General features: G+C 42.4%; 1 protein-coding gene across 1 annotated transcript in view; it reads left to right on the forward strand.

Moving 5' to 3' along the window:
* The first annotated feature begins 1,387 nt into the window (after positions 1 to 1,387).
* The window catches only part of WIPF3 (WAS/WASL interacting protein family member 3), a 36,368-nt gene continuing 23,979 nt past the window's right edge, over positions 1,388 to 13,776 (forward strand). The window contains exon 1 of the mRNA XM_084282935.1: positions 1,388 to 1,498. The gene's annotated coding sequence lies outside the window, so the exon portion shown is untranslated. The remainder of the gene's footprint in view (positions 1,499 to 13,776) is intronic.

Raw genomic sequence — 13,776 nt, forward strand, 5'->3', positions numbered from 1 at the left:
CAAGTTGGTTTTTTTAAAAACAAAAACAAAAACGATCATATATTTGCTGAAAATAATTATAATTTAGTATTGAACAATTTAAAAACAGGAGGAGTCTTCTATTGGATTTCACTGGAATTTCACTGCATTTCTACAAAGAGGCTTTCTACTGAATTTCACTGCATAAGCCTTCACAAAACATCTTGGATAGAAGACTTTGGCCTCTTCTACTACCACTGTTCACTCCAGAAGTGCCTACAGCATCAGGAAGTGAGTGCTTCTTCCCTTTTCACCTCAAAATGAAACAGAAAGAGAAGACTTTTATAATTCCTTGGCATGCAACCCTGCAGGTCTCTTCTAATAAAGTTTAATGTGCCACAGGTTTCTGAAACTAGCTCCTACTAGCCAAGTGGCAGGTATTGTGTACTTCACTGTATTAAACGCATGTGAACTGTGTCCTGGGAGTAAAGTTGACTGTTTCAGACTAGACCTGTACACAATCTCAGTACCAGCTGAATGCGGCTGCACAGACTGGGATGGTCACTGTTGCATGATACAAACTCTGTTGTTATCTCTTGGACCTAGGTGGGAAGTGAAAGGATTTGGGAACTGGACAGCAAAGTTGTAGGAACAGGAAAAAGAAACCATTTTTTTTCATGTTCTCTTCCAGAGAACATGAAGCACTTGTTGCATGCCAAAACGTGGGTGCCCAATTCCTCCAGCAGGCTGGGAGGCCGCTTGGCAGCAACTAACTCCCTCTTGTCGGCAGAAACAAGGAAGACCTCTCTGGGATGAGACCATAACATTTCCATCTGGAAACCGCCTGGAAGAAAAAATCCGGAACAAACCGAAATTTTTCACTTATTTTTATTTTGAGCACACAATCTGGGACGCGAGGGTGTGAAATGAGGGCACGTAGCCGGCTCCGAGCACAGGCCCTTGCTGCAAGGGCAGACGTGGTTCAACAGGCGGATGGCCTTTGGTAGCGGGATAGGGTAGTGGCATCTTCCCCTGTGCTGTTGGGCAACACTTTGGCTTCCCCGTGGGCTGTTGAAAATAGAAGCCAAGGTGTTGTTTGTGCGGCAGGGCACCATGCCACAGCAGGATGCTTCAAGGATGGGGACAGGGATGGTGTCCATGGCCACGCACCCGTGGCCGAGACCCACGCTGCTACCCTGGTGCCATCCTCAGGCGGCAGCAGCCGGCGCTGCGGGGCCGTTGGCTCCTTTTGCCTACTTTTTTAAAACACTCTTTAATTTTTACTCCCCCGAGGACCGGGACGGGCTGCTTTTTATCCCCTCAAGATTTAAGATTCCCCCCAGAAGCACGCAAACACACCTCCTTCCCCCGCCTCCCGGCCAGCCCCCACCTCCCCCGAGGGGAGGCGGGCGGCCGCCCTACCTGGCGCCCTCTGCCCGGGGAGGAGCGCACCGCGCCGCCCCGGCCCCGACACCACCGACACCGGCACCGGCACCAGCACCGGCACCGGCACCGACACCGGCACCGGGCCGCCGAGCAGGTGGGCCCGGAGGGGGGCGAGGGGTGCCCGGTGTCCCCGTCCCGCCTCGCCCGGTGTCAGCGCGGCGGGGAGGCGCCGGCGGCGGGGGCCGGCCCCGGGGCGAGGCGGCCGCCGGGGGGACCGGGGAGCTGCGGCGGGATGAGGTTTTGGGGTCTTGGGGTTTTGGGGTTTGGGGGTCTGTGAAACTTGGAGCTCTCCTGCGGGGCCGGGAAGGGCTGGGGTGCCCCCGCCTGCGGGGTGCGGTTACTGCTGTGGAGGGAGTGGGGCTGCACTAGTGGCAGGGCTGGTGTGGTGCTGCTCTGTTTGTGTTTGTTTTTTTCTTTCCCCCAAAGGGGCTGTTTTTGCACAGCATCGGATGCGAAGAACTTTTTATTTTCTTGTTATCGCCTTTAAAGTAGTTGTGCTGGAATAGGACCACTGAGGGAAGGGGGGTTGGATAACTGTAAGCACTGCGGTGCGTAGATGCCTGTGTAGCTGTCACAGGGGGGGATGCTGGAGAAGCATCCCCAAGAAGCTTTTATTTATTATTTATTAATAATAAATCAGCACGCTTCAAACCATGAGTGAAATCTGGTTGTTCCTGCACCGGTCAGTTTGCGGAAACGCGGGGCGATGGGGTGATGGGAGCAGCACAAACCGGCCGGGACGAGCGGGACGAGGTGGAGGAAGGAGGAACACAGCCAGGCCAGGTGCCGCTTTGGGAGGGCGGTGTGAAATGAGGGGTCTCAAAGTATGACTTAGAAGAAGAGACAACAAGGTTTACAATTAGAGGTTGATGGTTTCAACACAGAACTGTCACAGGACAGCCTGGATTTAGGGGCTAAAATTTTGGAGTGCTTCTGCTGCTTCAGACAGTGTGATGTTGCTGAAATTGTGGTAACAGCGGTATTTGTGTTCACGTATGCTGCACGATTAGAAATGTTGAACTCCCCCTGACACAGTCAGTGTTTTAAGTTCCGCCTCTATACGCAGCACAAACTCAGGTTTATTTTACGATGTGCGAGCGTTTGTGTAATCATCGTCACAGCCTTCAGTTCACGTCCTTTGCACTGAAAAACAAGCCACAGGGGAGACGACCAAGGAAATGAATACAAGTTAATTCTGTGATGGCAGTCTGATCTGGGCTGCTTGTTAGGTACGTGTACGGTTCCCCTTCACTGCGTGGCCCCGTGACCCCAAGCAGTGTCCCGGCTGGAATGTGCGGGCGGCGCGGTCACTGCTGCCGCCCACAGCTGGCGAGGGACTTTGCCCAGTGCGAGGCGGAGAGATTCAATCTGCTGTGCCGTCAACTACCAGCTTCCATGTACAAACTAAAGTACAAGAAGCTCAGTGTGGGATCCCTGCAGAGGACTGTGTAAGTGTGTTTTGTTTCAGTGACAGTGTTCTGGATGTTTTGCTTTAGGAGATGATGCCAGAATGTGAGTTAGACTCATAGGCAGAAAAAAATTCTGTGGGAGTTGATTCCTCCTGTAGGAGATCCTGGAAGGGGATGGGGCTTAGCAACAGACATACAGCCCCTCTTGATGTTACGGTGTCGTTGTTACTAAACATTTTTGTCTACAACATCTTGTTAAGATTCAGGCTCCAGTATGCTAAGTGGTATGTAAAACTGCACAAATGTATGGTGCCTGTGCCAGCTTGCAATGTAAGTACAAAACTTGATTTTTAAAAAAAAATCAAGGGTATGCATTGTATGGAGACAGGGTGTAGAAACAGTTTGATCAGCTTTGCATACAGGCTTTGGTCATGTAGGGGCAGGTGCAGAGCTGGATTCATTAAGTGCAATGCGCAGATCATTTGTAGTTTGGTTCTATTCCTGAGGAAGATTCAGATGCGTCTGAGATTCTGATTCTGAGCTGGAAAGAGCAACATATGCTGTATTTATCAAATTATATGGTATAATACAAAGTGACTGCCTTCTTTTTTCTTTTTCTCTCTCCATCTCCAGTGGCTCCTCCAAAAGGAAATATAAATAAACGAAAGTGTAAAGATACTGTAGCGTCTCAGTTTCAGTTGCCACAATACATCAGGAAGGGCCATGCTAGGAATCCCTGTATGATGACTATTAAACTTGAATTTTCAGGAAGTATTTGAAAAATTTTAAACAGTAAATCAAAACATAGTGGTATTTCATCTCACTAATTATACCATAAGAGTCAGCAGTGCTTGCTGAATATCTCATCTTAGCAGCACAGTATATATGCTAATAGATGCTTTTTGTACTTCAAAAAGGTCATTTATTGTTTGATGAGGTCAGTATTTTGGGAAATTAATTGTCATCTGAAAAGAAGACCTTGAACTGAAAACAGTCCCTTAGTCATAACAAATAGAAGAGTATTTGCACATTTTAAGAGATAAGTGTTGAAAGCTTCAAAGCTGAATAACATACGATTTAGTATTTTAAATTAACTATAAAATAAATGATAATGATACTAAAATATCCGTCAAATGTTTAGGATTTTAAACACATTCCAGCTCCAAAGTGAACTAGAGCAGTGAAAGGATTGGCATCAGACTTTGTATGTTTTGTTAGTCAGAAATACATGATTTTTCTATGGAAGTTTTTCTTCCCTCTGCTCAGCGACTGGGACAAGCTCTGTTTAGTTATCAAAAGTAGGTGAGAAGACTGGTCTAGGTCAGTTCAGCTCTCTTCCCTTGGACTTGCATAGTTGAGTTGTCCTGGATGTGTGTGAGCATCAGACACATTATTATGTGGGTATTTTACAACATTCATTTTCAGATCTAATACATCAGACCACAGATGAAAAGTTGAAGCAGATGACTGCTCTGGGAAAATGATAATGGGCTCTGTTGTGCCACAATACAGATTGCTTGCTTCTACAGAGTATATGTAAAATTAACATCTCAATACATCTAAGTAAAAATTAATATCCAATAAATTCTTCAGTCTAAAAGTGTTCAGTACACACCTAACGCTGAGCTACCAGTGACTGCTATGCAGCTTTGAGGTAAATCTTCTGGAACACCTTTACAGTTCGAGATTTTCCGCAATTTTTCTGTCCTCTCCCATGAAATAGTTACTCTTTTTGAAAGACTGAAGCTTTCTGAAAATGGGCTGATAGTAGCCCTGAAAATGGGCTGATAGTAACCCTTACTGGCACTTCAGATTTGCTTACTAATCTCTGGTCACTCTGCATCAAGGTGATCCAGAGGCTTTGTAGGCAGGATGACCAATGGTGTGAATTGTGCTATGTTTGCAAACTGAAAAGATGTCCTCAGGGCTTCAAAGTCTGAGAGAGAAATAGTGTATCTTTAGACCAAATTGTGTGCTTTTGAATGTGCCCACCTGAAGTTGACTTCTGAGAACCTTCAGGTGGCTTCATTCAGTATTGTATACGACAGCTGTACAGCCACCTTTGGATCTCTTTGAAAGTATGTGAAACAACTGAAGAATTTTCATAAGGTGTGAAAAACATGCTTTTGTGCCCTGGTAATTCAGACAACAGCTGAGATGGATTTCCTCTGGACTACCAGAAATAACTCTCTCTTGGATAAGGTCACGGAAGAGAAGCCTGATTCTTTGTTGGGTTGACCCCGTGTCATCGCTGCCTGCTGATAAGAGTAGGTGCCCTGATACCAGCATGGTATCGTCCTGTAGCCTGGCTGGGCAGACGAGCACCAAAACAGCCGTGCTATAGCTACACTACAAGTGATAACACGAAGTGGAAAATGGAGGAAAACTGGACTGAAGTTTCCTACAAGATAAAATTTACTGGGGTTATAGGAACAGAATGTTCAGCATGAAAGCATTTTCTCAGTTTTGATGCTGCTCTTACAAATGCCTATGAAAACTAGTTAGTCTATCATGCACTCTCTTTATTATAAATAATAAAAAATAAATAAAAAAAAGAAGAATGAGGAGAGCAGAGTATGGCATCTGCTTACAATGGAGGTCTTGGGTCCTCCTTTTGATCCTCCTTTTTATCCTTGTGTTTGAAGGTATTATGTTATTGCGTTCCTAGCTGGCATCGCTTTGTGCAGTGAAAATTGTCACAGAGCAGCGCTGCTGACTGCGTGTACAATACCCCTGGCAGATCGGGGGCTTTTGTCGTGTGCTAAAGAAGAAATGTGAAAAGTGTTGTATCTGTCCAAAATCTATAGATCTGCTGTATTAGTTGAATAGATGTAAAGAAAATCAAAAGGAGCAGAGAAGGCAAGCAAGGCTTGCATACCAGGCAAACAGCACATTTTTTTAGCAGCTTGTTTTCAGAAGGAATGTTTGCTCCTCTTGGCGATGCATGAATCACTGCAAAAGTATCTGCCAAATTCTGTGTAGGATTTGGTCAGAAATATTCTTCGATTGATCAGTTGTGCAAGCCCAAATAGCTTAGCACACGTTAGGGATGTTACTTGCTTGTGCTACGTCAGCTTGCTAATTGCTTAAGTTTTCAGAATTAAACCTAAGAAACTGGGAACGGTTCTACTGAAAACAATGGAAAATTTAGCATGAGAAATAATGAGAGATGGATTGGTCCCTAAATTAGTAAATTGTCAGAGGGGGTGGAGACTGTCGTGTACTGTGTGAGTGACAGGAGTGGGGCCCAACAGGGCATTTAAGCAGAATGAAAGTCTTTTTTAGCCTTGAAATGACTAAGAAGCAAGGAAATTATGCAAAAGCAGATTGTGGAAAGTGTTCTTGGATCAAGTGATCATGAGTCTACATTGACTTAGCAGTAGGATAAATAGTGCAGTGCTATGCAGGGGTACCTGAGCTAGCTTAGCACAGCAGCAGAATGTGTATGCTGTAGTTGCTTTGCTGCTTTCCTCTGCCCAGACTGGATTTTACCTGTTCTTTTCATTTTGTTTGGTTTGGTTTGGTTTGTTTGTTTTTGTATTTTTGTTTGTTTTGCTTTTGTTGTTGTTGTTGTTTTGTTTTGTTTTGTTTTCCCAATATTCAGTCTTGTACAAGACCATCAGGTGAGGCTTTGTACACTGGCATTATAACTTATCTACTTTAGTCAGGATATAGCTCCTGACTGGAAATCACATTTCCTTTTCACATCTAGGTCAGCCTAATCCTGCATTTCTTCCATTTCTCTCAGTATTGGCAACCTGTGCTGAAGCTCTGGTATCACCATGCAGTTATCTACTTGTGCACCATGTGCAGGGTTTCTTTTGACAGCTCAACCTTTGAAGTGAACAGTCTCAGTTTGTCTTGCAGGCATCAGCAGCAGGTGACAGGTGAGGTGAACAGTGAAAGGAGCAAAGGACAAAAGGGAGTGGGAACAGAGAGACCAGTAAACCACTAGAAAAGGAGAGAGATTAACACAGAAAAAAAGAAAAGTACCAAATCCAAACTGGTAGAAGTGAACGCTGAGTCCAAAACCACCATAAAACTTGGTTTCAGAGTCAGTTTAAATGAGTCCTCCTCTTTCCCCTGCTTGGTCTGATGGGAGGAGATACTGGCTACAATGGAAATAGTCTTGGGAGCTCATTGTGGCATCAAGCTATTGCTATATTAACTAATCTACTTGTTCAGAGAAGGAAAAATGTGGGAAACCGCTTTGCTTCTTTGTGTCTATGATGATGTCACTTCAAACAATCTTCTAATGTCATTTAATCCCTTTGAATTACTTTCCTTCTTCAGCAGGCAACAAAGGAAGTTGGCTATTTCTGGATGTCTGGTGTTGGTTGCTTATTCCATGTGTATGTGTAGATATCCATCACATTGTCCACTCTGAGTATGGTGACTTGCACAAAGAATTACAGCTCAAGTCCTTTAATAAATTGAAGGTCTGAATCTCCAATTTAATAAAACTCAGATCGCTTCCTCTGAGAACTTTGTTTTCCTGTGAATTCAGAACCGGGTCAGCAGATCAAAGCACCTTTTGTCTTCGACTTTTTAGGGAATTACCAGTTACAAATGACTTTGCAATCTGTTATTCTTTGTATAAAGTGAAACCATTGTCCTGAGTAAATGGATGTAAATGGAGCTAGATATTTTGTCTATTGACTTAAATGATAATTTGCTGTACAAGAAAGAATATTTACATTTGTATGCACATAGTAAGTTTTATACATTTATTGCCTATGACACTTAGGAGCAGTAAAAACACTTTGTATTTTATTTATTTCAGAACACTGAATTACTTAAAGTACTAAAAATGCAACATTATGGTAATGTAGCTAGGCTCCCTTAGTAACCTAGGGGTTTATATACCTTTTAACTGCAAGTATACAACCCTTACCCTGCTGTAAAGAACATCTAAGGTAAAATCATCAATTATGACATTGAAATGAAGCAGGAGTTTCAACAGGATTGACAGATAAGAGCAGGAAAGTAAGATTGTGTAAGCACATTCAGAATTTGCAGTTTAGCTTGTCAGGACATTAGTGCAAGCATTTTTACCACTGGAAATACGTTTGGAAGGGGAATGAGGTAATCACAGCTTCACTGAAAACCTGGAGCAAAACTTGCAGTTCTCTCTTTGAGGTGCTGATTTCCCTGGAAACTTATTCCCACAGGTGGTGAGACCATCGCATTTTACATCCCTTATGAAAGACAATTACCCAATTACCCTTCCAGCACGCAGCGACCACCACCCCGTCCTGAGGCACGATATTGATACTTTCTTGTAGGGAAGGATGACTCACGTTGCAGTGCCAGACTCATTTTCCTTGCTTTGTGAGTACTAGAAATTGTAGAGATTGGCCTGATATGGCATCCATGGTGTTTTCTGTGAACTCATATTTGCGAGATGGAAAGTTGAGAAGGTTTAAAGGATCTTTAATGGATCTTTAATGAAGCATCATGTGGTTGAAAGTGAAAATTTTAGAAAGATTTGAGACATGGCTTTCATGAGTCTTGGAGTCTTCTAGCACCCAATTTTGCAAATTCTTTTCACTTGATTGGCATTTAAAAACAGAAGTCTGTTGAGCTGAGTAACAGATATGAAAAAGCAAGATTACGAATACTGCCTTTTAATGCTAGCAACTTAATTGGAAGGAAAAGCTTTCTTGTAGGAGAATTGATTAACAGCTGTAGGAATTTCTTTGGTGGAAACCATTCTATGTACAGGTATACTTTTAAAATCTCTCAGTAGCATATGAATGACTATAATGTAAATAAATATATGTTATTATTAAAAACTACATGAAAACGTACTACTTGGTTCTTTGCAGAGACTGCAAACTTTAAAGTGTAACTTGGAACATGAGATTGCCTCTACTGAAAGAGCTCAAGTGTTGTCCACACTGAAACACTTGAAGAGTATAAAAGCAAATGGTCATCTTCAGACTGTGGCAGTGACCTTGAACGTCAGCTGAGCTACACTTTCTTTATTTAGCTTAGGCCAATGATTAACTTTGGTAATGACTGTATATCAAATTCACCATTGTTTATGTATATGGCTGTGAAGTTGGCCCTGTCTCTCTTTGTGTGGATGATACAGTATATTTAAAGGAAACCCTTTGTAAAATTGTTTCCTTTGCAAAGACGCATCTTTGTGAACATCCTAATTGCTTCCAATCTACCTCAGTTGTCTTTGGATTCTTTAGCTTGAGGTTAGCAATACTGTAGGCATAATATATTTCTTCTTATGTGTAGTTCTGTTCCCTTAGTCCTGATTTAAGAGAGGATGACGATTTTCTTATTCTGCAGCGTTCCAGCAATTATTCCTCTATGGTAGATCCCCGCAGAGCACAGGAAGCTCCACCCTGAAATAGTCATGTATAGGGAATATGAAGTCATCTGCACAGCTTTGCCTCTGAAGGAAGGTTTGTCAAGACACAGCACTTTAATTTGTAGCCTCAGCACCATGGGGAACCCAGCAGAGATATCTGCCCACGGCACACATGGAAGCAAGGCGTCTTCAAGTTCCTGTAATCGGCACTAGGTCAGCCTTGGCTGGTTAGCTGTAGTGTTATCAGGCTCCTGACAGAACAAGAGCTGCACTGCGTTGTGTGCTTTTTTTTACAGGCAGAAATGGGATGCAGCCCTCAGCTGGATCAAGCCTGGTGGAAATATTCCAAGCTGAGGAGAATTTACATTACTTGGCTTAAATGCAGAATACTGTTAACGTGCTGCGAGACAATTGCACAAACCCTGTGTAGGCAAATGCTTCCTAAGAACGTTTCATTGGATATTAAATGGAGGAAGAGTCCCCGTGGTTTGTACATTTCAATGGAATTGGAAATGGAAAAGCCAGATTCTCCTTTCAGTTGCACTGATGTAATTGGGGGCTGAGAGCAGAAATTTCTCATAAATTGTGTACAATCCAAGGTACAGGCTGTTAGGAAATGGTGAAAGACTTTAGTTTTATTAGTCAGTTCTGGGAGTTTACCTGTGAATGTCTTAAAATATATATAGTAAGATGGGTTGTGTATGAAACTTTATATTGCTGGTGAGCTACACAAGAAGGTAGTAAGAGTTTCATGCTTTCCCACTGCTCTTGAGTCTCTCAAATACAGCAGAGGCCATCAAGTATTTTGTGAACAGCGTTGTTTTTGCAGAGGATAGAGACTGCAAGGATACTCAGAGGCTCTTCGATTCTTTTTTGTTTTGTTCTCTAAACACATTAAATCATTCCCACTGCAAACAGTAGAAGGAAGTGTAGTATATGATGCTTAAAAATTACATGTTTTGATTTCTGTGATAGTTAAAAACTAAAATGGTTCATTCCAAACAGGGTCTTTTTCTGCATCATTTCCAGTTGCGTGGTAGTGACAGCAGAAAAAATTAATCTGTCTGTCTAACACACATATACTCTGCTCCCTTTCTTCTCTTTTCTGCCTCTATGTATGTTACACTGGCATTAAAACATTTGTGGTGTGCTTGTACCAGTGATTTCAGCTGTTCTTCAGTGATGGTTGACAGGAACAAGTGTGGGCACAATTAATCTCATTGTCTGCTTTTCAGATCCTGAGAGTTGAACAGCTGCTTATTAATGCTGCTTGTGTAACTTTGCAATTTTCTAGATTTCTGTTGAAATATAAGGACTGTTAAAATAAAAGGTAGAATTCAGAACAGCATGATTAATGGAGATGTATATGATTATATAAAAGCTGACTAAAAGTTAATTTGTGGTCCACTTTTATTCTTCAGTTTTTGATCTACAAGGTAAGGCCAATATTTTAGAGAAGTTTTCCTGCACAGCTGTGAAATATTCACCCCAGCCTTCTTATGAAGCAAAAATTTGTACATTTCCCTAAAGCTGAATTACCAATGATCTCAAATCCAGTAATAGTGAATCCACCGCTTCCCTGGGCAACCCATTCCAATGTCTCCTCATTTCCAACCTGAACCTATGGAAAGCTTTTGGATCAGGGCTTGTGTACGCCTGGCAGCTGGGCAGGGTGAGACCAGATCTATATAAAAGCATAGACTGCTATGCTGAGTTGTCTGCAGGTGAATCTAACAGGACTGAGAGAGCAGTTACTGAAGAGAAAAGATCTGCAATCTGCCATTTCAAAATGAAAGGCTGTATGAAGATTTTGGGACTTCAAAACTTTGGTGCTTGAGCTGTGAGTTGAGGACTGTGCTTCTGTTCTTAAACCCAGCTGCTACTCAAGCAAGCACTGTGAGTAGAACCAGGGAATGGTCTGTGACACCTGAAATTACCAGCTTTAGTGCTAACATTACCAAGAGGACAAAAAAGAACAAGTGTTTATAGATCAGAGAAGAGTAATAGTGTTCAATGACTGATGGGATGACTTGTGAGAAGTAAAGCAGCTTAAAAACATAACTAGTCCCAGCAAATGATTCTAATATTTCACAAAACTATATTGAGGGGCAGGAGAAATGATTTTCTGTGGTACAAGGTAGAGTCATCTGCAGTGGAGTGCAAATGGGATCAAATTAAGAGAAGGAGAAATTAGGCTGAGTGTCAGGCAATCGGAACTATGAGAGTTATTTGACTGTGAAAGAGCTCCCCAAGGGAAATAATACAAGCCACATTATTTGGGACACCTAAAATTAGACTTCAGAAAGCACTAAAATAATCTACAACCCTGCTTTGGTAGGGAGGTGGACTAGAAAGGCATATTTGGGGATTTTCTTTTTTTTTTTTTTCAATAAATTTTGCAATTTGGGGGTCTGATCCTCTTCAGCAAAGTGGAAGTCAAGGAAAGATTTACATTACTTTTGGCAGGAGAAAACTGAGGCTCATCACTCACAGCTTCTCCCCTCCACCTATTGCCAACATTCTAAACTCAAAACCTTTATCTTTTTATTTCTGTCCCTCAGGGATGGATCACACCCCACCCTTCTGATTATAAATAAATATATTTAAAGTTGGCTTTCCCAACACTTGCAATTTGAGTAGCAATGTGGTAATAAGGAAGGGGATTTGTTCATCCAGAATGTTTACCTTAATCTGATGATTTTTTTTTTTTTTTTTTTTTTTTTGACAGGGAAAACAGGGTTTTACAAATGCAAACTAATGCTATTGAAACAGAGACACAAATAGAAGCAGCGTGGAGTTAAGAGGAGAAAGGACACATGTGCCGTAAGGACACTTAGCAGCATTTCCCTCTTGTTGGACTCAACAGACTGTAGAACTGATCGTGCTACACTGTTATTTTTTAATTTTTAATTCAGAATTTACTTAGCTCATAATATGCAAATCTGTAACCCAGGCATGTTCTGAAGCTATTGTCTGAGGTTGCCAACCATATTTTAACTAGCAGCTTGATGGGGAGGGGAAGAGGCAAATGAAATACAGCCTTTAACCAGGGAATAAGGGCCTCCAAATGTGTTTTGATGCATGGAAAGTGTTGCAGTCTCCTACATAATTTCCTTCAAAGACAAATTGCGTGTAAGTGAGATAGGCATGGGAATGCAGAAGAGGTTCAATTATACAACAGGCCTACGTGTTAAGATCATGAGGTTGTGGCTGAACTTCAAGAGCCTGGGGTTTTTGATGTAAATTTGTTCTGAGATGCCTCCCTTTATCTACCTGTGGTCTTTTCTTTACTATCACCACCTGCTTGTGTGAATGACAGCACTCCTTCCAAGTCCTGCTTGAACAAATAGCAATGTTTTTTCATTGTGCAGGTATTAGATGTGTTCACCTTCACAGTGTAACAGTACGGTGCAAAAAGAGTGTGAGTTTGTGTGCACACGAGGGCAGGGTATCATGACTGAATTTGTGATAAGAGGCAAAGGAAAGCACAGATGCAGAATTTTCTGAAAGAAGGGACAGCTCATTTGGAGAGGATCTGGAACAGTGTGGGAGGAAAGCTATAGGGCATCTCCAATATTTTATTCAAGGGTCACGGGTTATAGCCCCCCAGAATGTGTTCTTCTCCTATATCACTGGAAAAGAGGACTCAGGATAGGTGAATGGGGTATGTGGTGACTAGTAACACCTCCTGCGCGCTGAATTTTGGGTTGTAGACGGCTGTACAGATTGGGGCTGGTACTGGGGCTGGTGAGACAGGCAGCCAGAAAACTCATCTGATTGCGTTTCACATTCTGACTTCTAAATACCAAGATCTGATTCCCATTTCCTTTCTCCCACTGCTGCTCGCCTCCAGTGTGCTTTGCCTCCTGCTGCCTTGCACATGGTCTGCCACAGGAGCGTGGGCTGTATTTTTTTTCTCATTTGACTAAGAGCATATTTCCCAATCTAAATCCTTAACGAAGACTAAAGGCCTGTATTGCAGGGTGGAAAGATAATAACCCGCAACATATTATTAGCAGGGAAGACTCATTCTCCTTATGTCCATGTTTTTGAATGACTTAATTGAAGAAAAGAGGTATCTTTTGATAATAGCTTTTTGCACAGGACAACAATGAGGGCGGAATAGTGGATGCTGGTGATGCTGACTTTCTTGGAAAACTTCATTAAGGCATTATTAAAGTGACTGTAACCACCTGTCTTACAGATCCAGAGTGCTTTGATATACTTACTAGTCCTTTGCATAGCATCCTCTGAGGGTGAAAGCAACTGTTGCAGAGGCTCTGCATGCTTAATTTGTAATTGATCTCCCGTAAATGGTTTTATAAGATCTTGAATCTTGTAAAAATGCAAAGCTGTACTTGCCTGTTAACATTGTGTCTCCCAATCTCGAGCTCTCTCATCACAAGAAGGGCAGCTGGAATTGCCAAGGAGAGCCACAGGAATGACATGGGGTTGGGAAAACACTGCCTACCAATCAAGGTTTTTAAAAATAGGGCATTTGGCATAGAGAAGAGATGACTCAAGGGGGAGGCATAAGCCTTTAAATATGTGACAGTCTGCACAGAGAGGAGACAACCTGTTCTATGTCCTATTCTTTTCTTTGTCCAGAGGGAGTAAGAGATTCGTGTTCAGCTA

The sequence above is a fragment of the Netta rufina genome (assembly GCF_964035555.1).
Source record: "Netta rufina genome assembly, chromosome: 2".
NCBI lineage: Eukaryota > Metazoa > Chordata > Aves > Anseriformes > Anatidae > Netta > Netta rufina.